The sequence below is a fragment of the Cuculus canorus genome, chromosome 13 (assembly GCF_017976375.1).
Source record: "Cuculus canorus isolate bCucCan1 chromosome 13, bCucCan1.pri, whole genome shotgun sequence".
NCBI classification, from domain to species: domain Eukaryota; kingdom Metazoa; phylum Chordata; class Aves; order Cuculiformes; family Cuculidae; genus Cuculus; species Cuculus canorus.
The window spans coordinates 16377832-16401882 of NC_071413.1; the positions used below are offsets into that span (position 1 = coordinate 16377832).

The window sequence follows — 24051 nt, forward strand, 5'->3', positions numbered from 1 at the left end:
GGAGAGATAGAATTGCATGGAGTTGAAATATGGGTTTGTGCAAAATCTGTGCAGCTCTGTGTGTTTCCCCTCTGATGTTCAATAGAGGAGAGAGTTTGAAGAGCAGATGTGATGCCTCACTGCACTACCTGCTCCTTGGTCTGGCAGTAAGCAGAGTAGAGGTTGCACCTGGGGTTTTGAATATAATGGCCACCAAGGCATCTGTCTTCCCATATCCTCCAGTCCGCCCTGGAGTCCACTCATTCCTCTGGCCATCGCAACCTCTTGCAGCACACAGTTCTCCAGTTTAATGGCTGCTTTCTAAGCTGCCATCCAGGGAACAACAGGATACTGGGCCGGAGCTGAATTTAACACTTCTTAAAACTCCTTCCCTGCACAAATTTCTCACAGATGAGCTAATTGTGCTCCACCCCATGGACTGTGAAGATGAAGAGATGCTGTAGCATGTCCACAGAACCGTTTTTTTCCTCTTAATGCCTTGTTTCATTTAGTGCCTCAAATATTTTAGCAGTGAGGTCAGGAAAGGCTTTAACTTATTCAGTGGAGTTGTTCTATGCTGACTTTTCCATGAGGCCTTGGGGTCTTACGCAGCCCTTTGAAGGCTTATGGCTCAAGGAAGAAGATAATCCACATTTTCAAACTTGTAGAAGTGTGAACCCAAAATTCATCTGAGTTGCAGCCATAGCCATAGTCTCAATAAGTCAAACTAATTTGTCAGATCTTAACACCATCAAAGCCTGGATAATGAGAAACCCCAGCCTGGCTCCGAGGCCTGCAGGCTTTGGAACCCTTCTTGGGTGTCCAGGTCTGTACTACAGCTGGCTCTGTGCTGCGTGGGATGCTTATGTGCTTGCTGTGTTTAGGGAAGCCTTAAAAGGGCTGATTTCTTACCCGGCTGTATGGTAAAGTCTGTAAAAGCTTGCTATGTTCTTTCCCTTGAGGACGTTCTGGTGGCTGTTTGCTGTGTACCTGTCAACTCAGACAACCCCAAAGTAACGCACAGAGGGAAGAAGGGAGAGAAAGGAGGAGGGAGAAAAGAAAGAGAAGCTCATTTTCCACTTTAGCACGGGCACCTGAGGAGTAGAAGTCAGCAGCTTTTTGACGGTACAAGATCTCGGTAACTTAAAACAGGAAGCAAAGAGATATGACAACCAAATAACTTTGCCTTGACCTCCTCCTAAGAGAAGCAATGACTTTAAAGTAGACTGGAACTTCTTGCTGGGTTTTCTTTGGATGTTGGTTGCTCCTTACCTCATTAGAATCATAATATTCAGCAATGTGCCAAAGGATTTAGGCAGGCAGGAGGACAGAGTGAACTAGCTTTTGGGGAATGGCAGTTTACTCTGCAAGAATCTGCATTTGGGGTTTGTCATGAGCAAGGGGAGGCTTTACAAATTTGTGTCTCACTGTCAAAATACCCTGTACTGCAGAGTTTCTTCCACTGCAATACGCTGTGTGCATTGAGGTTTGTTTCTTCCTCTGTTGTGAGTTCCACTAGGCACCCTCTGCTCCAGTGAGAGGGTGAGGGTGCTGCACAGTGCTCGCCCATGGCTGGGGTGGGACTGCTGGCAGGGGGATCAGTTCCTGTGCATCTGTGTGTGTGTGTGCAGGCACGTGGGAGAGGAAGGCAGAGGAGAAAGGGGCGTTTGATCCTTAGAACAAACTGAGGAAAGTATCCTACTGCTAACTGATGAGTTTTATAGTAGATCAACCTTTTTACACCTAAGCCCTGATAGAAAATGCTCTCCAAGGATGGTTTACGTAGGTAGGACTGATGTAAGTTTCTCCATCTTACTGAGAGGCCGTTGAAAAATTTCTCTCCCTTCCCTTCCCTTCCCTTCCCTTCCCTTCCCTTCCCTTCCCTTCCCTTCCCTTCCCTTCCCTTCCCTTCCCTTCCCTTCCCTTCCCTTCCCTTCCCTTCCCTTCCCTTCCCTTCCCTTCCCTTCCCTTCCCTTCCCTTCCCTTCCCTTCCCTTCCCTTCCCTTCCCTTCCCTTCCCTTCCCTTCCCTTCCCTTCCCTTCCCTTCCCTTCCCTTCCCTTCCCTTCCCTTCCCTTCCCTTCCCTTCCCTTCCCTTCCCTTCCCTTCCCTTCCCTTCCCTTCCCTTCCCTTCCCTTCCCTTCCCTTCCCTTCCCTTCCCTTCCCTTCCCTTCCCTTCCCTTCCCTTCCCTTCCCTTCCCTTCCCTTCCCTTCCCTTCCCTTCCCTTCCCTTCCCTTCCCTTCCCTTCCCTTCCCTTCCCTTCCCTTCCCTTCCCTTCCCCTCCCCTCCCCTCCCCTCCCCTCCCCTCCCCTCCCCTCCCCTCCCCTCCCCTCCCCTCCCCTCCCCTCCCCTCCCCTCCCCTCCCCTCCCCTCCCCTCCCCTCCCCTCCCCCTTCTCCCTTCTCCTTTCTCCTTTCTCCTTTCTTTCTCCTTTCTCCTTTCTCCTTTCTCCTTTCTCCTTTCTCCTTTCTCCTTTCTCCTTTCTCCTTCCTCCCTCCCTTCTCCCTCCCTTCCTTCTCCCTTCTCTCTCCCGCTATTTATCCCCATGCCTCTCTCTTTCCCCTCTCTGCTCCTGGGGGGCTGGTCGCTGTGGGGTGCACAGCACAGGGTGCAGCTCAGCACTGGGCGCTGCAGTGGTGGCTGTGATGAGCTCTGATGGGGGGGAAAACACCATGAGGCATCGTTAAAATGGGCAGTCCTGACTTCTAAGGATTTGCTTTGCCTTCCTCATAAAAAAATAAGCTGGGCATCGTTTGCAGCAGGCTGTGCTGCTCCCGTTGACTCCCAGCAGTCGCTGGGTTTTGGCTCTGCTGGATCATGTCTTTGGTGCTTCCAGATAAGCTTTTCATGGTCAACAAGCCTGATAACCCCTGAGACAATGGTGTCCTGTGGAACAGCCCAAGCCATTGCCATGTTTGACCATTGAGGATTTGTGATATAGCATTCTTTGTTGGTCACCATGCCACCTTCCTCACCAGGGCACGCTGGGACAGGCCTTGACTGCTTTCATTGTTTGGGAGGTTTAACCTAGAAGGAAGGTGCAGCAGCATCACCATACTACTGAGATTTTTTTTTTTCTTACCCAGAAGAGTAAATTCTTAAAGGAAAGTCATTTTTGCTCTGGGAGGCCTGTTACTTGCAAACTAGAAAATAACTTGAGCTGGACGGCTGCTCCCTTCAGCTGAAGCCTGGGTGAGCCTTTCTTTGCTAGGTGTGATACAGCATGATATATAGTGGAGCCACATGGGGTTTTGGCTTGCATTCATCTTATTTCCATGCAAGGTGTTTAAAAAGAAATAAGTGATTTCTACTTGCAGTGTTTACAGTCCAGTCACGTTGTTGCAGCAACTGCATGAGCCTTCAGGAATCTATGCAGCTGTAGGACCAGGGCAGCTTCTAGCATTACTTGGGCACCCTACTTGGACTCGTTCCCTCAACTTTAGCTGTCCAGAAATTCACCATCTCCTCCATGCCAATAATCCAGCATCCTTCTATCTTTAGGTGGGCTGAATCACCCTTTCCAGGTAGTTTGTTCTCCTTGTTGACTGCAAGTGAAGTTGGACTTGGTGCTTAATCTTTAGATTGCTAAAAAGTGTCCTCACAAGTGTGTTGTGTTAGAACCATGACACGTTTTCTGCACTTTTCCCTGCAAAGTGAGTCCTGCCTGGCTGTGCCTCTGACACTGAGTGCTGTCAGGCATCAGCTTCTACGTGGAAATGGTCTGAATCCAACAGAGTGATACTGGAACTCATCACACATTTTGCTCCAGTAATTAAAATCAGAGAAGCACAAAAACATGTGCCAAGCCTCCTGTAAGAATGATAGAAGGAAAAAATTACTGAAACCCATGCTCGTGTCACTGTGATCATAGAATCACAGAATGGTTTGTGTTGCAAGAGACCTCAAAGCCCATCCAGTTCCACCCCCTGCCATGGGCAGGGACACCTCCCACTGGACCAGGCTGCTCAAAGCCCCATCGAACCTGGCCTTGAACACCTCCAGGGATGGGGCAGCCACCACTTCTCTGGGCAACCTGGGCCAGGGCCTCCCCACCCTCTAAGATCTTATCTCAATCTCCCCACTTTCATCTTAAAACCATTCCCTCTTATCCTGTCCCTGCACTTCCTGCTCATGAGCCCCTCCCCAGTGTTACTGGAGCCCCTTTCAGGACTGGAAGCTGCTCTAAATTCTCCTGGAGACTTCTCTTTCCCAGGCTGAACAACCCCAACTCTCTCAGCCTGTCCTCAAATAGGAGGTGCTCCAGCCCTCAGATCATCTTCATGGCCTCCTCTGGATTTGCTGTAACAGCTCCATGACCTTCCCGCTCTGAGGACTCCAGAACTAAGCACAAGGCTCCAGGTGGGGTCTCACGAAAGCAGAGTAGAAGGGCAGATAGCAGAGCAGGATTGGACCCATTTCAATCTCTGTAAAGCATCCCTCAGGGCTACTGAGCAAGCCTTAGCTGAAATCTTCTGTTTAAATTGAGTCTTTTTAACCTTTACAGGAAGAAAGCTCCTTTACCTTTACCATATACAGTACGAGAGGAGATCTTCTGCAGTTCAAATATCTGAGTGTGTCCCAGTCAGCAAATTAGATTCCAGATTATTTCTTTTACACCATGACTTTCTGCCTCTGCTTCAGGCCACAGTGTGCATGTAGGGAATACACAGCAATATTTAGTATTTCATGCTAACCACAAGCAGGCAAAGCCATTGGGGTTTACGTTACACGTAAGGCAAAGCAAGTCAAAGCCCTTTGCAAGATATCAAATCTGAAGGAGAACTGCAGGCTTATAACCTTTATGTTCAGGAGCTGCCAACTGTCTCCTGAAAGTCATTGCATTTGTGATTATGCCCTCAAAGTGTTGAGGAGCTGTGTGCCCTTCTCCTGCTCTACAGACAGTCCTGGCACCTCTGAGCTGTCTGCCAAGACGTGCATTGGGCGAGCACTTTTTTGCCACTCCTCAAACAAGGAGAGACGAAAGCAAACATGAACCTGTGAAGAAAGCCCCAGCAGAGTGTTCTTCAAGTTGTGTTGAGAAATGCTCTAAAGACCAAAACTTGGTGGCTGGATTGAGACCAGGAACCTCAAAAAGTGATGTGGTTGATGGAGAACAGTGGCTTGTTTCTCTAAGGGAAAGAAATGCTCCAGTTTCTACCCATGTGCTAGAGATCTGGGCTTCCTCGGTGGATGGGTAATAAAGAAGAGTAGAAATAGTGGATTGCGCTTTCTAGGTACATGTTTAATTATGCCACATCTATCATTCTCAGCACTGCCTTAAGCAAATAAATCAGCAAAAGCAATAGCAAGATTTTCACATGTCAGCAATCTCAAAATCAATAGGAGTTTGGTATCTAAATACCTTTAGAAGTCTGACCAACAATTTCCTGAGGCCCCCCACCCCCCATGAATATCACAACTTTAAATCCTGATGGATGGATGAACGTTGTTCAACTCATGGAATACTGGTGGTTGCACTCAGGACAGTGTTTGGGTTGTAATGTGAAGGGCTGAAGAAAAGTTCTCTTAAAGGGTGGCCAGCTTAAAGCTACACGCTGTTATCCTTCAGCATATCTTTGGTTACAGGTAGCATCCAACTATGTGCTAGCAGCTAATCGAGGGATCTGGTGCATTGCTGTAAACATTTATTATCCCTCACATTTAACTATGTTACAGGAAAAAATGCCAACCTTCACCGAGCCTTGGTAGAAGAAGAGCAACAAAGGACTTTTACCCTTATTCTTTTGTGTATAAACAGAACCAATAAGTATTCAGGCAAATTAAAAAACAGTTTCCACTGAAGTTGAGGGAATCCACTGAGGTTATGCCATGAGGTGGACGCAGATGAGAAATCTCACCGTGCCTCCCTTTCCATCCTGCCGAGCTGGCACTGCGGCTCGTGCTGGTCTTGCTGCGGAGCACAAGAGGTAGCTCTCTCAAGGTTAGGTTGCACGAGTGACTTGCTTAGCCAAGGTGACTCCTCTCATCCGTTACATATCATAGGGTTATAAATAACAGAGCAACCTCCGTTTGATCTGGCGGGGGAGACTGACAGCCCCCTCCCTCCTTCGGAACGCTGAAACAATCACACACAGGAGGAAGCCAGCAAACACTCGCATCTCTACTGCAAACAGAGGGTTCAGTTGGGCTTTGCTCCTCTTTAATTAGAGTTTATTGATAAAGCAACCCCATTTTTCGGCTTGTGGAAAATTTAGGCTGTCAAAGCCTAATTCCTTGGGCCTATCAAGTATGAGATATGTTTACCAAGTTCCTACGGGATTAGCTGAGTTGCTATCAAAACCGAGGAGTATATTTCTATCAATGAAAACCACTATGACAAGGTCTGTCCCCTGAGACAAACGGCCTGCTCCGTGGAGGCTTTAAATAGGAGCAATAATGGTAGTGAGCAGCAGTGAGTTGAATAATTAGATTGTTCTTCATAAATCCTCCAGTGAAGACTTCCAAGCAGGTCCATTATGTGTGTCGTATGTTAGCAGTGAGCTTTATGTGGTGTGGACACCGCTCTGTGCCGGGCTGCATGATGGGTGAGTAAATCACCAAAGATTGGGACAGGAGGAATACAGTTTGTTCCCCTTCTACCTCCTCCCCCTCCCCCGGAGATCATCTGCTCTGAACTGCAAACACTCATATTATTTATTTTATTGCTCAAAGAGTTTGCGAGAGGGCTAACTGGAGTGATCGCTGAATATTTATGCTTTGTTTGTTTATACTCAGAGACTGAAAACCCACATATTTTGTTCACATCCCCAGACTAGTTCATTTACTGATTCACTTAGAACATCCTTGCAGATCCGTTGAGAGATAACTTCTTCCTCAGAGGGATACAGCGGTATAATAGCAGCTCAGTGTTATCTTCACATATCCTTGGTTGGATTTCCTCTTGCCAACTGAGAACTACTTTTTTTTTCAAATAAATAAATCCTTCTTTCTCCCCTTTCCCCATTCAATTATTCAGGTTTTCTCTCTCTTGCTCTCTGTATTAGTTATCAAAATAAATCTCAAATGAGCAAATGTCATTTAGCTCTGATCCTGATTGGGAAGCTGCAGACATTTCCGAGGACATCCATGAAGGCAGCAGTGTTTGCAGGCAGGGATGCACACCCACGCGATGCATGGTGCACGTGTGTGCTCAGGCAAGCATTTCTGCTCAACCCAAATGCACTCCATTCCCTTGGAAACATGTTTGTCAGACCTGGTTTAACAACGCTGGTAAAAAGAACAAGAAATTACATTATTCCCGTGAGAACAGTGTATACACCAAACTATTTCATCTGTCAACAAGAGTCTTGTGTCACTGTGAGGTTTATAGGAGCTGGCTGGCAAAGGATGCCCTAATAATAAATAAAACACCCATATCCCATGGTTTATGCACCGGAGCAGCTGCAGTGCCCTTTCCAGGTACCTTGGCTGTAATGATGTGGTATCTGCTTTGGACCAGGCCCCGTCTGTAAAGCAGCTGATGGGGTCTCAGAAGTGGAACAGAAGGGTGCAAAGGAGAAGGAACACATCATGCAATAGGGCCAGGGACAAGCCAAGCTTTTGAGAAAGCTTATGGCCTGCTGTCAAATCCTTTAGCTTCCACAGAAGCACCAGGATGAGGTCTGGGCTTGGTGGGATCCACAAGCCCTGCCGTGACCCACCACACTCTGGTATCAACAGCGTTGCTGCTAGATCATTCCTCCTTTGTCCCTGATGGGAAAAAGTCTCTGGTGTCAAAATGCTATCAGGATAAACAGTGTTAAACATTTTACAAGGCAATTTAGGTGATAATCATCAGGGTATTAGAATAATATTATCCATATTCATTTAAAGGTTTGCTGTGCTTTCCTTTCCGATTAGTGTAAGAAACTCCTTGCCAGGCAATGAAGCGACTATGAGAATTTTTAAAGGCACATTCCTTCTCGCATCATAAGAACATGAATTCAAGGAATTTCCTACCCAGAAGAATTTGGCATTCCTTGGATGCAGTACTCGCACCCTCAAACGCAGCCTTCCCCAATGCTGCAGTAGAAGTCAGCCCAGCTCCAAGCTCTCCTTGGCATTTGGCCCTTGGGCACAGCAGTATTTCAGGTGGTTGCCACGGTTTGTAAACTGATTCATTAGATGCAAATCCACTTGTTATCACAAAAAAAAAAAAAAAAAAGTAGTTTGTGCTATTTTAATGTTGCAGGATATGACCTTTACCTTCATTAGGAGAGGAGATGTGGAGCTCTGGGCAGCTCTGGGGATTTCTGTCCCACCAGAGGCAGGGCAGAGCACACAGTAAAATCCAACAAACCTGCACCAAAAGCAACTTGTGTTCTGTAAAAGTGGAATTCGATCTTCTCAATGTGGTCCAGACAAGTAGAACTGGTCCCAGTTTGGAGACAGGGCTGAGTCATGAGCCCCACTCCTTGTCCTGCCCTTTGCTTCTGGTGGAGAGCTGGTGATCTGTAATGGAGCTGGATGGAGGCACCCAGGCCGCTCAAAGGAAGTGGGAAATGTGTCTGCGGACAGTAGATGATTCAGGGTTTGCTGGCAGTGGAACAGAAGTTTTCTGGATTTCAATTTTGAACTCAGGCAGCTTAAGTCCATCTCATTCCCACGGTGGGCACCTCCATCCTCTTATGAACCTGTCATCAGTGCTACATTAGGGCACAACGTTATCAGAACTTCCCTGCCCGGGGAGGATGCTGGGGAGTTGAACGTGGTCTCAGAATTGGGGCACTTCAGTCACAGGACCATGCAAGCACCTTAGATACATTGATTTAATCTTTCAGAAGGAAGGGTTTCATTTTCAGAAGATACCAGGAGGTACTGCATTAGCCAAAATCTGGTTCACCACCACCTGATTTCACTCTTGGTCTGTGCATCTGCTGGCTGGTGCAGTGCCAGGATCCTTCCCAGTGCTGATATGTCTTAGGAAAATAAAGGCAGTGGTTTCTTCATGCACTTCTTCTCTCTTAATATCAGGAAATATTTGCTGCAAGAACATAAGGAGTTGTTTCCCCTCCAAAGATTACCTTATAAGCCTAAAACACATCAGCCCCCCAACATTTGTAGCTTGTCTGAATTTCCTAAAGCAGGTTTAATAAATAAAAACTCAAGACTGAAAACACTGTCTGTTTGCAGTAGGATTTCTAATTACATTTCATGCCTATTCCAGCTTTATGAGGATATGCTGGTTTAACTCCTTTCTGATGCTGTTTCTTAATACAACCAGATTTTCTAGATTAGTAAAGGTATATGAAACAAAAACCTGGAATTAGGTTTGCAGCAAGTCTGTTATTTATACTAGATAGTATTTAGATGTTAAACCGAGACAAAAGAAATTCACTGTCACAATAGCAAATCCATTTAAAAATCCATTTTCTGAGCAATCAAATCACCGTAGAAACCCAATGACAAATCTATAGCAATAATGTATATTTATGTAGCAACCTTCACCCCAAGGAATTCAGAACTTCCAAAAACATCAGCACCGGAGGTGGCTCTGGGGTGGAGATGCCAGGGAGTGACATGGGTGTTGGAGCAGCCCTGGCAAGGTCACTCAAACAAACTCGCCTTCATTTGAGTCCTGTGGCGTTGCAGGAAACGTGGGTAACATTTCCAGTTGGACTGCAGTGCCCATGGTTAGCACACATGTGAGTGAGGGGTGAACTTTGTCTCTTTCAGCAAAGGGCTGAACAATAAAGAAAAAAATGCCATTTCCCCTTTTAAGGGCATAAACAGGATGGAAGTGCTGCTTCAGCCCAGGGTGGGCTCTTAGCGAGAGGCTGCCCCACGCGCCACGGGTGCAATCAGAATATTTTTGCAAGGAGATTTTTACAGTCCTTTGAAAAACACCAATATTTTTACTAAATATTAATGGAAGCTTGACTCGAAGTCAGCTCAAGCTGCAGCACAGTGCTTATAATAATGATTTATGTATTAAATGCAGCGGATCTGATATTTTTGTTACCTTGATGTGGTTTTGATGTTCAGTTTTCATACGAACAGCATCCGAGTGGCACTGGAAGCAGCTTTGAACACGTGCATGTGTGTACATGCCTTAACAAACATGACTCATGTATGATGTTGGAGTCAGGGCTCTGAATAATCAGGCGTAAGTAAAAAGCAGAGCCTCGCAGGATGTCATCACGCCATCGGCTTCAACGTGGCAGAGTCATCTGCAGCCAGGAAGCTTCTGCCCAGGCTTTGTGCATGATCTGCAGGAACTTTTCTGTCTTATCTGTGGACAATCGATCCGTACAGTCTCTTTAGAGACCTACATCAAATATTAATTTTGCCTATTTGTTCAATGTAATTAGCAGGTGTGATTAATCAATTAATCAATCTGTGATTCCTATCTGTGCCCACAAACAGCTTGCTGTGCTAAGCAGGGATACTGCAATCAGGGCTCCCACAAAGGCCACTCAAACTCCCCATCATAGAGGCTCTTCCTGACCCCACACCAAGGTCTGCAGCCACCCACATCTGGTGCCAGTGGTTCCTCTTGCAGCCCAATGTGTCCAGAGAGAATAACAGCATAAATAAAGCCTTCAGATGAGGACATTGCTGGCCCTGTCCCCTGCAAAATTGGGATGGCAGAGCCACTTCCTTTATGTGGGGCTGAGAGGGGCAGAAGGTTGCTCCAAAGCAAGGCGTGTGGTGGCCCCAATGTGCCCCCTGAGTCCCTGCTGTGCGAATGGGCTGCTGTCCTGGCAGCCCACAGCTCTAAGGCAATGCCTCAGTTTGCCTGTGCCCAGAGGGTACACATGAGAAAGCGCTGCCAAAAGTGAATGGACTTTTTATGGCAGGCTTTTGGTGACATTCCCAGCCTGATTCTGCTGGTCTGAGGGATACAGGTAGGTCATGTGAAGTTCAGATCGGAAGGTCTTTAAATGCTTAGAAATGCCTGACTTTGGGACTTCTGCTGAGACAGCAGCAGACATAATCCCAGCCCTGTACTCGGGGACTCAATGACTTTTTAAATTTAGCTCCAAAAGTGGTGCTAGATTTCATGGAGAGTGGCAAGTCTGGATCATATTGCATGAGAGAACAAGCACCCTTTGGTGCTCCCATTCCCTGGAGCACTTATTTGAGGGCAGTAGGAGGAATATGAACATGGATGTTACAGGCAAAGCAAGGAGACATATCCCTGTGCTAAAGTGCCAGGTATAAGAATTTACATTTCCTGGTTGCAGGCAGTGATGACCTGGTGGAGCAGCGTGGCAGGACCTTGGGCTTTGCTCTAGCCAGGGGCATAGGGGTGAACCTGGGCAGGTACTTCAGAACTTCACTGCATGATGGGTGAAGAGAGTCTGGACTTTGTAGAGCACGTACTGAGGGACGTTACTGCGGTGTCCGGCCTGCACAGGGTTGCTTCCAAATGCTGTGGTGCCATCTGCTCTGCTTTTAGCAAAAGTGTCTTGACACAAGTGCTGGGTTACACAGATGAAGTCATACAAACCTAGAATCATAGAATGGTTTGGGTTGGGAGGGACCTCAAAGCCCATCCAGTTTCACCCCCTTGCCATGGGCAGGGACACTTCCCACCAGATCAAGTTGATCCAAGCCCCATCCAGCTTGACCTTGAACACCTCCAGGGATGGGGCAGACATCACTTCTCTTGGCAACCTTGGCCAGGGCCTCCTCACCCTCACAGGAAAGTATTTCTTCCTAAACTCTCATCTCAATCTCCCCTCTTTCAGCTTAAAACCATTCCCTTCTCTCTTGTCCTATCCTTGCACTCCCTGATCAAGAGCGATTCCCCAGCTTTCCTGCTACCCCTTTTCATACTGGAAGCTTTTCTAAGATCTCCTTGGAGTCTTCTCCAGACTGAAGAATCCCAATTCTCTCACCCAGTCCTTGTATGGGCGGTGGTCCTTCTCTCAAACCCTGCTCCTTTTTCTTTGTAACATCCTGTCCTGACTGCTTTCCTGATACGTGTTGCCCCGCTGTTTGGAGTCATGCTTTCTTGTGCCTTGCCCACCATTGTCCTGGAGAACTTGGACCAAACTTCACATCTGTCAAGATAAAATGTGAATATAATCCAGGAGTTACCACTTTGATGCCCTGTACCGACAGCCCCTGAGTCTGCCTTAAATCTTTTTCCTACTCTGTGATCTTTTAGGTCAGCAAATCTTCCAACCGTGATATCTCTGGCCACCCTGACCTTACCCTGGCCTAGGATGAGGCATTTTTTTCATTTATTGGGCTCATTGGGCCTGATTTCGTTCCAGTATATTATATGCTTTGCTGACCCAAGAAGATTTGATGTTCCACAAAGACACCCCACCCCCCGAAGATGAACCGGTCTTGGTTTTGGTGTGATTTTTGGATTAGATTTACCCCCAGGGCAGCACTTTCCTCGGAATAGGTTTTGTACAGAGTAAAAAGTATGAGTCTCTATCTGATGCCTTGAACTGTCATCGTAATAACCTCAAATATAGCTGTCTTCACCACATCGCCGTCCTCCTCTCTGACCCATAAAGTTTTACCATTACAACCTGCCCTTAATCACCTAACCATTTCCTTAGTCTTTCAAGGACAATGGTTTTTATGCCATACTTGCTAACCTTCCATATTAGTCTACCATCCCAGGCTGCGTTTAAATGAATTTTCTGAAATCTATGTGGATTAGCTCCACTGCTTCACCCCGCCTGTTTTTCACGTTAGCTCCTAAAACAAATTCTGCAGGATTTGTCAGACAAGATTTACCCTTTATGGAGCTGGACAGATATATTTTTATCTGTTCATTTTTCTCCAGATGTTGGGTGAGCTCATCCCTGCTAACATTTCCAAAATCTTGACTGTGATTAAAAAAAATCACATTCTGCAGGTTTGGGGCTCGATTGTCAGCTGCTGTATGTGTCTGTGTGTGCATCAGTTCTCAGCTGATAATCTACTGGTCTTCGTTTCTGCCTGTCTCTTGTCATGGCTTCTCAAAGATGTTTGCTTTATTTGAGTTTCTCTTTACATCTTTTTTTTTTTCCCTCCAAGAAGTGACTCAAAACCTTTGTTATTTGGCACTTAACCTCTCCTGCTGTTTCATTAAGTAACGTGGGCTAGAATTCCACCCTCCGCACTCAGTCCTGCCTCCTTCTCCAGGGGTAAGAGTTTGCCTTGATGATTACCATAAGATCATAGAATGGTTTGAGTTGGAGGGGACCTTAAAGCCCACGCAGTTCCACCCCCTGCCATGGGCAGGGACACGTCCCACTGGACCAGGCTGCTCAAAGCCCCATCCAACCTGGCCTTGAACACCTCCAGGGACGGTGCAACCACCACTTCTCTGGGCAGCCTGAGCCAGGGCCTCCCCACCCTTGGAGAGAATAATTTCTTCTTTGTATCTAATCTAAATCTCCCCTCTTTCAGCTATTCATGTCTTCAGCTCTTCCCTACTTGACTATCAGAGGAAACTGCTTCTGTGTCTCTCATCTTATCTGTAAATTCCCCCACGAGCAAAAGCCAGGGGAAATCATTTCATTTCCCTCATTTCTTCCCCTCTTCCCATGTTATTAAGCTCTCTCGAGCACTTCTCAGTGGTCCAGCTGCCACGTTGTTAATCTTGTCTCTTTTACCTGTCTAAAAGAAATCTCTTATTGTTTTTATTCACCACGTGGGCATTTCTTCTCTCTCTGTTATATTTGGTTTCCTAATCAACTTTTTACATCTTTTCAGCTCTGCTTTATAATCCCTTTCATCACCTTAATATTTGCCTCCTTACCCAAGTCACCTGCCTTGTTCCTCTCTCTGATAGCTTTTATGACTTCCTCAGTCATCAGCCTCCATCGGAAACAGCGTTCGCCCATCCCTGCTTGACAGGGATCGCTGTTTCCAAGTGCTGCACTCATTTCCTGAGCCTGAGTTGCTGTATGTAAACGAGGGCTCAGTGAATAGGCACCGCTGCCTCTTATATTGACTTTTCTTTCTTTCTTGCTGTTTTGGCAGTATTCTCACATGAACTCGTTCCTGCAATTTGCTTCTAAGTACCTCAGTGGGTTTCTTTTTTCCTTTGCGAATGCGAATGCCCCCAAAGCAGAGAGCCACCTTACCGACTGCCATGGATCTGTGAAAAAGGTGTCATAATTTTTTAAAGGGACTTTAAATGCTGTGAGAGTTTACCTGGCCCATTCCACTCTCAGACAGCACTAAAATCCCCTTTGCCATTAACTGGCTCTTGCTAAGAAAGCCAGTGGTGATGGATTAAACGTAGGAAGGGGAACAGTGAGAGTTAACTGACTCGCCTAAGGCCATCCAGAAGGTCAGTGGCAGAGAAGAAAAGACACTCCGCTCTCCTATCCAGGACTGTATCCGCTGAGCCAGAATAATTCCTGGCAAAGCAGCAACAGTGAGACCACAGAATCAGATCATTACTGATTTGGTTTTATGTTCCAGCAGTAGGTGATGAAATGCAAATGGTCTAGGCAGATGTGCAATTTCCAATCCCCTGTATGCGAGAACTCGGACATCGGGGCAGGGTCTCTCTCCTAAAGAGAGACCTAAAGCTTTGCTCCTAAAGCTGCACAGAGGAACAGAAAAGGATATCCAACAGGTTCACATGCTCAAGAAAATCTGAATTTGCAGGTATTCCTTTCTCAAGCAGCTTCGCCCAATTGCAGTGTGAAAATACAAAGATACCCACTTCTGTGTACATATATACATATGCGTGTGTTTTAAGCATTACAAGTTCCAGTCTCTGTTGTAGCCTCTTAATCTTAGTATTGATGAAGCGGGGAGGAGGGAAGAGGCAAACCAGGAGGAGGACCCAGGGAGGCCAATCCCACCCTGCCCTGTGCGCAGCAACCCAGCTGCACACATCTGGCAGCCCCTGCACAGGACGATGGAGGTGGGGAAGAGGCACAGCACCCAATGCATGTCCAGCTCTTCACAGGGGTGTCCTCTCCCTTGCCAAAACCCTTCAGCCTTGGCAGCAGGACCTGCAGCAGCGATTGGGCAGGAAAGTAGAGCTTTTTAATATATATTTAAAAGAAAGAGTTGGCACAAAGGGAGGTAGGAATGAGCTGTGAGTGTGAGAATGAGAATGAAACCACACCTTTGTTCCCACTAATGCTCTTTCCCCTGCTTCATGGTGATCAGGGCTAGTTAAAAACTTCTTTGTGCTATTTACACTTTTGACAGAGCATTCTTTGCTTTCTTGCCATGTTTTCAGGCTTTTCACCAAAGGAAATGCTCCCAAGTCTGTACAGCCTTGAGATTTAAAAACAGTTCTGAATTTTTGTAGCTTTTTTTCCAGTTCTCCAACAGAATCGTGTTGCAATCGGAAAGAAGATTCTTCAAGAAAAGACACTAATTAACATTTTATTGCTATAATTATTCCTGTCATATTCCCTTTGCTACACAGGTCCTCTCTTTCATTATTTATTACAGTGATGTAACTCTACAACGGGGCTTGTATAGAAAAAAAAGACAAAGCTGAAGGCTTAATTCAGCATCATGAGCATGATGAAAGGAACAAAGGATGATGCAGCTACGCCCTGATCCTGCAAATACTTATGCACATGGATAACTTTGCTACCAGGAGTATTTCTGCTTACAGTAACTGGGCACTAAAGCATTAGCAGACTTGAAGTCATAGGGCCTGAATTCAGCTCTGCTGGAATCAGTGCACACACTCTTGACACGTTTCAGCAGGGACTCTGCCAGTAATGACTTAGGGAAGCATTTTAGCACCACTGAGTTTACTTGCAACCTAATCCTGAGCATGCACAGGCTTTCCTGGGCTCCCAGCACACACTTCTGCTACTGGACCTGACAGTGATTGATGACTTGATTCATCGCTATTCTGTAAAATTACCTCTCGCGGGCACTGCCAGGTGGCTCAGCACAGCTCAGCTCGGCATCACCAGCAGCGGGACCAGGCAAGCGGCCGGGCACCTTGCTGGCCACAGGGCAGGGATGCCCAGGGATGCTGCTCACAGGGCCGGCCACCTTCCACCGGGCACTGCTGGTTTTGTCCTGGTCTTCTCCAGAAATGATGTCTCTGGCAAAAGAAGCTCCCAGGGATGACATTCCCATGCCAGATAGGCATTTTCCAGCCCTGTGGGGAACATTTCTACACTTCAATTAGTCCCTTAATTGAGCTATTTGCAGAGGAAGACTCAGGGGAGCTGAACACCTATTTTCTCGCAGTTTAACTACCACCAAATCTAAACACTTAGTTTGTCCCTTAAATAGGAGCAAATATATAGTGTCTCTGCAAACTTGGCACTGTGAATTGTCTAATATTTTCCTGCCACAGTAATGGCACTGTGATCAAACTGCAGTGTGAAGTATATTCAATTATAATTGAGTTTTGATCCTGTGATTTTAAAATAAATTGTATTAGACAAAACAGCATGCAGTTCCACCAACTACTTCTAAAGTGAAGGGCCAGCTGAGTTTTCAGGCTGAATATTGTAGACCTAAATGTCTTTTCGTGTCAAGTTTAGAAACAGTATAATCCCAATATTTCAATGATCCAAATTTAGGAGGGAATGAGAGGATGAACATTGGGTCTGTCCTTAAAAGTAAACTAGGATGTGTAACTCTCTTAAAAATCATAGAATCATCAAATTGTTTGGTTGGAAAAGACCTTTGAGATCATCAAGCTCAACTGCACCTGTGCTCTATTAAATCAGCTCCCTGAGCACCTTGTCCACTCATCTTTGAAACACCTCCAGGGATGGGGAATCCACCGCCTCCCTGGGCAGCCTCTTCCAGGTCCTGAGAATCCTTTAGGGGAAGAAATTTTTTCTGATATCTAATCTGAACCTCCCCTGGTGCAACTTGAGGCCATTTCCTCAAGTCCTATTGCTTACTACTTGGGAGAAGAGATCACCTCACTAAAACCTCCTTTCAGCTAGTTGTAGACAGTGATGAGGTCTCCCTTTGATAAGTTTATGAAGGGGGTATCTGGAAGTATTAGCCCAATGCTGGTGCAGGGCTGAGCTGCAGCCCTCACCCTCTGCTTGCCCTCCACCCCATGTTGCAGAGCAGAGGATCAATTCCTACTCAGTAGTGCTGTTGGAGACGTCTGCAGCAGTCTTAAACTTAGGATCTCTTCCAGAGGCAGCATCCCTCTCCTTATCTGAAAGGAGGTCGTAGCGAGGTGGGTGCTGGTCTCTTCTCCCAGGTGGCCAGCAAACACCCAGGGATTGGTGTTCAGTCTGGTTCCCACCTCCTGGCTGCTGGTTAAAGTAAACGATCTGAGTATCCCATGAGACTTATGTGTTATTATATCCAACTTGAAAATTACCTCTAATGTGAGGTGCACGGAACACCAACGAAAGCAACCATTAATTGTTAATATAAACTATTAATGAAACACCAGGATGAAGGTCAAAGTGCATGACTGAAACATCCCAGCAAATGAAAGGATTATTTTGTCTCTTACTGAGCATAATTATCATCTGAATTTCATCGGCTCTCTGATCAAACCACTTCCTTCTGCACTGACCTGTTCCACCACTGTGGTAAATCTGCTCCCCAGAACTGGTGTTTGCTTTTCATTGTCCACCAAGGTTTTTCTTGGCATACTGGATGTCTGCGAGGAGCAGGGAGCCAGCACCCTTTCGCCTTTGTTCCTATGGGAGTTTTCTTCCTCCCTTCCATTGTCCATTACTCACAATAAATTTGCATTGACTTGTCTCCCCATAAATTATCCTGTCTCCTGCTGGCATGTCCTTTAACTGTCCCAGTTCACATCCCGCAGGCCCATGACGTGGTGGACACACCTGAGGGCATGCAGCCTGGAGGAAGAGCAGGCCCCTTCCCATGTTATACAACTCAAAATATCCAGAAGATGACAAGCTAGGGGGACATTCTGGAATGACTGTCAATCAGTTTTCCTCTCCTCCTTTGTGCAGCAGGGTGATCAGCCTTGCCTAGCAGTTTTCCTTCAGTAATTTCTCACGCAGGCTTGGGCAGCTTAGATGCTTTCTGCTGATTATTTCTATTTGTTTATTTTTTTCCACACATACAAAGTCTTTTGCCAGAAAACGCTGTCCTTCTTTTTCCACAAGAGACAGAAATCTCAGCAAATGAAAAAGACTGGATCCTAAGGCAGGGGGTTTTTGTTTCAAACAAACCCTAATAGAATTTTTAGGTGTGCAAGAAACCAACTCTCTGCCAATGTTCATTGTTTCGAGGAAGTTTCAGAAGTGCTTTTCTGACCCAGGGTTGCTTAAGAGTAACATCCATGGCTCACAAGTTCACTGCTACCATCCATGCCTGAGATACCAGTTTTTCTGAGAGGTGTAGATAACTCCCGGGATGTTGCCTTTACCCTGTCCGCGTGCTCCGTGCTCTCCTGGAGAGGAGCTTGTTGGCAGAAGTAGAGCATTTGGCTCTGTGACCACCCATTAGCACCAGCCTGTAGTCTGAGGACTGCAGGGGACAGGGGTGAGGCCACACTGGGTGTGCTGAGCTCAGGTGGGCTGGGGTTGGAGCTGACAAGCTTCACAGCTTTGCGTTGCAGAAGTGTAAATCCATACCTGGAGTTAGAGATGTTTTAGTCCTATTTTGAGTTTCCTGAGACAGAAAAAGTGCCTGGTATCAGTCAGTACCAACAGCAGGGGTAGGTGTTGCCCTTGGCCAATACCGTAGGAGACCCATTGGTAGGCAGGTCTGTACTGGAATGTGGTTGAATGAAGTCCAAACTCATCATAAATAGAAGTTGCCATGACTGAAATTTATGTATTGATGGTTATGTTGGTGAGGACTTCAGCTGCGCCTGAATTAATAAATGATATTTTGCTAATGCCTGTTCAGAGTCTTATGTGTGTTTCTGTTTGCAGGTTGTCTGTAGAGTTACCTGGTTTTTCCATGAAGAGCATGACCCATCTGCATGGATCTTTCTCGGTTTGGTTTCTTTTTTTTTTTTTTTTCTCTGTATGCTTTTTATTTGCTTATTTTTTTACTTTTTTAAATAACGCAAGTGTACAGCCCTTGGGGTGCCTTTACCAGGGGAAAGCGTTGCTCTGTTTCTGTTAGCGTGGGCTTACATGAGCCACTCCTTTGAAGAGAAGGTCCTAATACGTTAAGGTATGCCAGGCTGTGACAAGCTGAAATCTCAGCTGAAGAGCCCTGTCAGATCTGTTCTCTCATCCATGCCCTCCCTCCGTTCAGCCCCTGACCTTCCCCATCAGATAAGCAGCACAGAGCTCGGCCCTACGTTCCCTCTGCAGTCTCAGCTCATTAAAAATTCATTGCCTAAAGTGAATCTATTCTGTTGCTGCTGAAGTGTTATTTACCTCGGCCCGGATTTCCTCAGGTTCTGACAATTAAAGGGGGTCCAAGGAGAGGGCTGAGTCATGGGATTAAGGCTTGGGCAATAACTCTCTTGTAGCAAGAGACGATCATGTAAAGCCATAATTTCCCAGCTGCGTTTTGGTTCCCCTTCAGTGCTTCATTAAAGGTGGTGACTCAACAGAAAGGACGGAGGCACAGGTTAACAAGAATCCCTCCTTTTGTGGGATTAGAGTCTTGCATAGCAAGGCTCTTTCAAAGGCAGGAGATGTTGTCAAGCATCATTAGGAAGCCGTTTTAAACAAGAGTCATAAAGCACCCTTTGCGGTCAAACGAATTTATTAGAGAGGCGAGTGAGTGGAGGCAAGCACTGTAGGAGAGAAATAGATGAACAATTTGCACAGCATTGATAACAAAGCAGTTCACCAGACTCAGATCTGCTGCCATTAGAACAACTTAAAAGGATTTTGCAAAAATCCCAGGGTGTTTTTCCTTCTAGATGAAAGCAGCGACTTTGTGGATGGCGCTGGTAGACACTGGGAGCATCACAAAATCAAGGTTTGTGTGCAGGTTAACTATTTCCCAGCCTTATGCTAATTCCTTCCAACAAGTGGGAGTGGGAAGAATCCGGCCTCTTGCTGTGCCTGAGTGATCCTGAAAGCCCCCCCCCCCCCCAAACCCCAGCCCAGCCAGCCCTTCACAAAGGCTGAGCAGCTGGGGAGGGAGCTGGGGGCTTTGCTCGGGGCTGAGTTTTTCACCGAGCATGCCAGGGTAGAACTTGAACCTGCCTTCCTCTGAGGAGATAAAGTATTTGTAGCCATTTCTCCAGCAACTTCTGGAAATATCCTGTAGCAAAGTATGGGCTTAAGGGCAGTAGGAGAGACTTCAGACACTATCAGATCTTTGATAGGGTCTGGGTTTGCAAAACAAGGGCAGGCTGTTCTTGGGTTTGATGGAGGGTAGAGTAAGGAGAGAAAGAGGGGAATGAAAGAGGAAAAGATGGTAAAAGCTACTTTGTTTGAGAGTAGGTAAGCAGCTTTATTACACACATAGTGGACTATGTAGTGTATTTGTTTATCAAACCAGAAGCATATATCTAAATGAACCAGTAGCTCAAATCTAAACCAGCTGTGGCTGAAGGCAGAGGAATGCCGGGTACTAATCACCCAGGCAGCACCAGTCCTGGTCATGGGGATTTACCCCTGACTCTGCTATCATTGAGAAACATGCAGGAAAATCCCGTTCTTTTCACATGTTCACTTGGGCCACACAAGCCACAGGTTCAGCAGCTGATGTGAGCCCCAGAAAGAGCCTCGTGGTGGCTCCTGCCTGCACACATGCTTTGCTGCCCAGAGGAAGGACAGAGGCTGGCAGTGGGACAGAGAGAGCAGAAGCTTGAATGGACTGTTATTTTTGGAGTGGTTTCTTCCACTCTGTTTGACGGGTTCTTCCTAGGGCACGTTTGGAAAGAAGTGATGCTAACGTTGCAGGGAGCTTGCAGGAGAGATGAGCTACAGACAAAGAAGTGGGTGTTTATGCCATCTCTTTAGAGACTGAAGGGTAACTGTTCATCACTGAGGTTCTTTGGAGTGCAAAACAGTGGCCAAAAGTATATTACATCTCCTGGCTAGGAAGGGGGTTTTTATTCGGTATTCAATTATTCATATGGGTTAGCTGGTTTGCAGATGAAGCTGCAGCTCCTCTCTCCCTCCTCCTGATGCGTGCCAGGAGTGTACAGTGTGGGGCTGAGTAGCTGGGAGCATCCTGGTGGCACGTTGTGCTGGGATGCTCTTTGTCATACAGGATGGTGAAAGTGAGACATCCACTTTCGGGCTCCTTTATTCCCTTGAGGGTTCCACTCTTCACGTTCTTGCACTGCAGCTGCACTGCTCCTCCGCCAGCCTCCCCAAACCTTTCTTCCCTTCTTCTTGTGGCTCTTTGCCACTCCTGGGTGGTTTCTGCCCAGTGCCAAGGGCCCCCTGTTCTTGGGCAGCAGCAGTGGGGAACTGCACAGGGGCTTTTGCAGAGCAAGGGAGGGGACTTGGAGCATTGTCTGGGTATAATTTAGGCACTATAAACAGAGGCAGCAAGGGGTCATGCTTTCTATTCTCATTTTGCCCCCTGCAATGTCGCTGCTAACTGGTGCATACAACTTGAACTCTTGTAAAAATTAGCAGAGAGCACAGTACTTGTGACAGAGAGCTGAACTTTTCCAACAGCAGGCTCGAAACTCACTGTGTGCCCTGAATCCGCCTAAACTTTAAAGAGACAGTCTGCTTTCTGTTCTTTCCACTACTTAGTTTGGAAATGACTGCAGTACTAATTAAAAGCAAATTGCTTAATCTCGTTGCGTCAGGAAGGGAGTCTCTCTTCAGAGAGGATGCCTCCTGTGAAAGGCCTGGAAACGCAGGACCCCCGCGGGGCGGCAGAGCCGAGCGAGGCAGCTCGTGAGCACTCTGCTCCATCAATTACCCGGCTCGCTTGTGTTCAGGCCAGCAGCCGTATCGCAGCCCTGCTTCTGCCAGCAGGTATCAGAGCGGCGATAATGATATTTGTGTTGACTCATTATATAATAATCCGAATTTCCTTTGCGAGGGAGCTGTCTGCAGTGGAGACAGATTCTTCGCCTTAGCGTTACCAAGGATGCCCAGTGCACCGTTCGCCCATTCCAAGCTTGGTGTGGAGCGCCCGTAGCAGCAAGGAGCATTGGTGGGGTTGATGCTTAAGCCCCAACATATGACTAAAAATCCACTGCACACAACATGTGTTTCATCCCCAACATCCCAGCTCTTCCAGGGCTGACTGGAACAAACTCCTCAACCCTTCACCCACCAGAGCTTCTGGTTGATGCACTTTCCTCCCGTGGAGAAGCCTTATTTCTTTATTTATTTTCTAATGACCATACCAGCCCACACTGATGGTTTCTATGACCTCAGCATAACAGAAATGCAATTCTTTTTTTTTTTTTTTTCCTTTTTCCCCAAGTTTATGTTTGCACGCAAGGATGTGTAACAACACGGAGAATTGATTTCTTCCCCTCTATTATCTTTGGATAACATGCATACCATCTTTGCTGACTAACAAAGAAATAGGAAACCTCTCTTCTTTTGCTGCAGGATACCCATATGACACCCTGTTCCTGTATTTACTCTAAAACAGCTGGGCATTCATAGCGAATGAACTAAAAGCCATAGAAGAAGCCCATACCCATTTTCCTCCCTACCACGTGTAAGAACGAGCACAATGTACCTTTTTTTAGCAAGATTTTTATTGAGTTATACAATATGCCAATGGTTTTAAATTTAAGTCGGTTGAGGCAAGGCCACATCTTTCCTGTTGCAGGCCAGAAAAGAGCAGTGAACAGAGACAATTCAAGTCGCTGCAGCTTACAGTGGGATTTGATGTTGGTGTGATTGAAGGCTTCATTCAGCTGAATTCCAGCGTAAATTTATGATGTTTTGCATCAGTTAAGCAAGCAGGAAATTGATGTGAGTGGGTGCGGTGGTTGGGTGCAGGTGCTGCCTCTTCTCCATCAGCTCCCTGAAGGCAGGTTTATTCTTCTCTATGGATGCTGCCCTTATATAAGCCTGGTTTTAACAGGTATAGGGGTTTTGTTGTGTTTTGGGAGATAGAGCTGGGTCTTAGTTCATGCTCTACATCAGTCTAAACAGGTTGAAGTCTTGGGAGACCTTTGTGGTTCCCTGCTGGCAACCAGGACAGGGGTTCTTCTGTTGTGTGAAGAGCACGTCTCCGGTCCTGCTCTGTGGGAGATGGGGAGGTCCAGGGTGAACTCAGCACCCATTAGGGGTGATGGGAGAAAGGGAGCTGTGGGGCTTCTTTGGAGCTCTGTGCTCAGCAGCTTCTCAGCACAGTTGGCTCAGGAAACACAGACATCACTGTGAACCACAACTCTAAGTTAAGAGGCTGGAGAAGTCCCAAAGCCAATGGTCTGATGTGCTTGGAACTTGCTCACTTTTCTTTTTAGAGATAAACACGAAGTGTAAACCAGAGGAAGGTGACTTCCCAACAGGTCCTTGGTCAGAGTATTTTGTTGACTTTCAGCATGGCTAGAAAGGCACGACAGATGTTCCCAAAGCAAGTGTACCATGTAGCAGGGAAGGAGGTTTCCAGAGCAGCAGTGGTGGCCAGATTCATGTATGCTTTCTACCAAGGTATCATTGGATAACACAAATTTTAGACTTCTTCTTTTGCTGTGAGAGGATGCAGACAACTGATCTGCTTTGTCTCTGGTGTTATGTGTGTAAGAAGGAGTCTCTGGTGCAGAGCCCACTTGTATATTGGTCTATTGGCATTAACCACACTTGGGCTGAGCCAGATCCAGCCCCAGCTTTGTGCTGAAGTCATTCTCTTCGCCTCGGTGTTATTTTGATTAACGGCAGTGTAAATTCAAGCCTGGTCCAGCTTGCTGCTTTGGTGAGTTGTTCTCATTTTTGGGGTAAAATGGAGATCTTTCCAGGAATCTGGTGGCCCTAAGCTGGAGTACATGGGTCTGGCCTCCAGCTGTTTTGCACAATCCCTACAGCAGAAATGGATTCTGCTGCCTGCACCCCTCAGCATAGGAAGTATTAGTTTTAATGGATGGCAGCCTATGAGCTAATAAATATGTCTTCATTTATTCGAGTGCTGCAGCATCCTAATGAAGCTTAACAATGTTATAAGCCCTATAATGTGAACCAAATCAGGTATTTTGCCAATTTAAATATTTCTACTTAATAAACCTGAAGCTTTTCCTGTTTAAATATCTATCCAGGAAGGCTGAAGTCAAAGCAATGTTAAGAAGCATTGTGAAGAGGGAGGACGGGAAACAGGATTATATACAG

At 46.5% G+C, this 24051-nt stretch overlaps 1 protein-coding gene across 2 annotated transcripts in view; it reads left to right on the plus strand.

The window, feature by feature from the left end:
* The window catches only part of MAF (MAF bZIP transcription factor), a 207292-nt gene that overhangs the window by 75241 nt on the left and 108000 nt on the right, over window positions 1-24051 (plus strand). The window contains exon 3 of one of the 2 annotated variants that reach the window (XR_008452014.1): window positions 18760-18823. The exons of the other annotated variant lie outside the window; for it this stretch is intronic. The gene's annotated coding sequence lies outside the window, so the exon portion shown is untranslated. The remainder of the gene's footprint in view (window positions 1-18759; window positions 18824-24051) is intronic. 2 annotated transcript variants of the gene reach the window in all.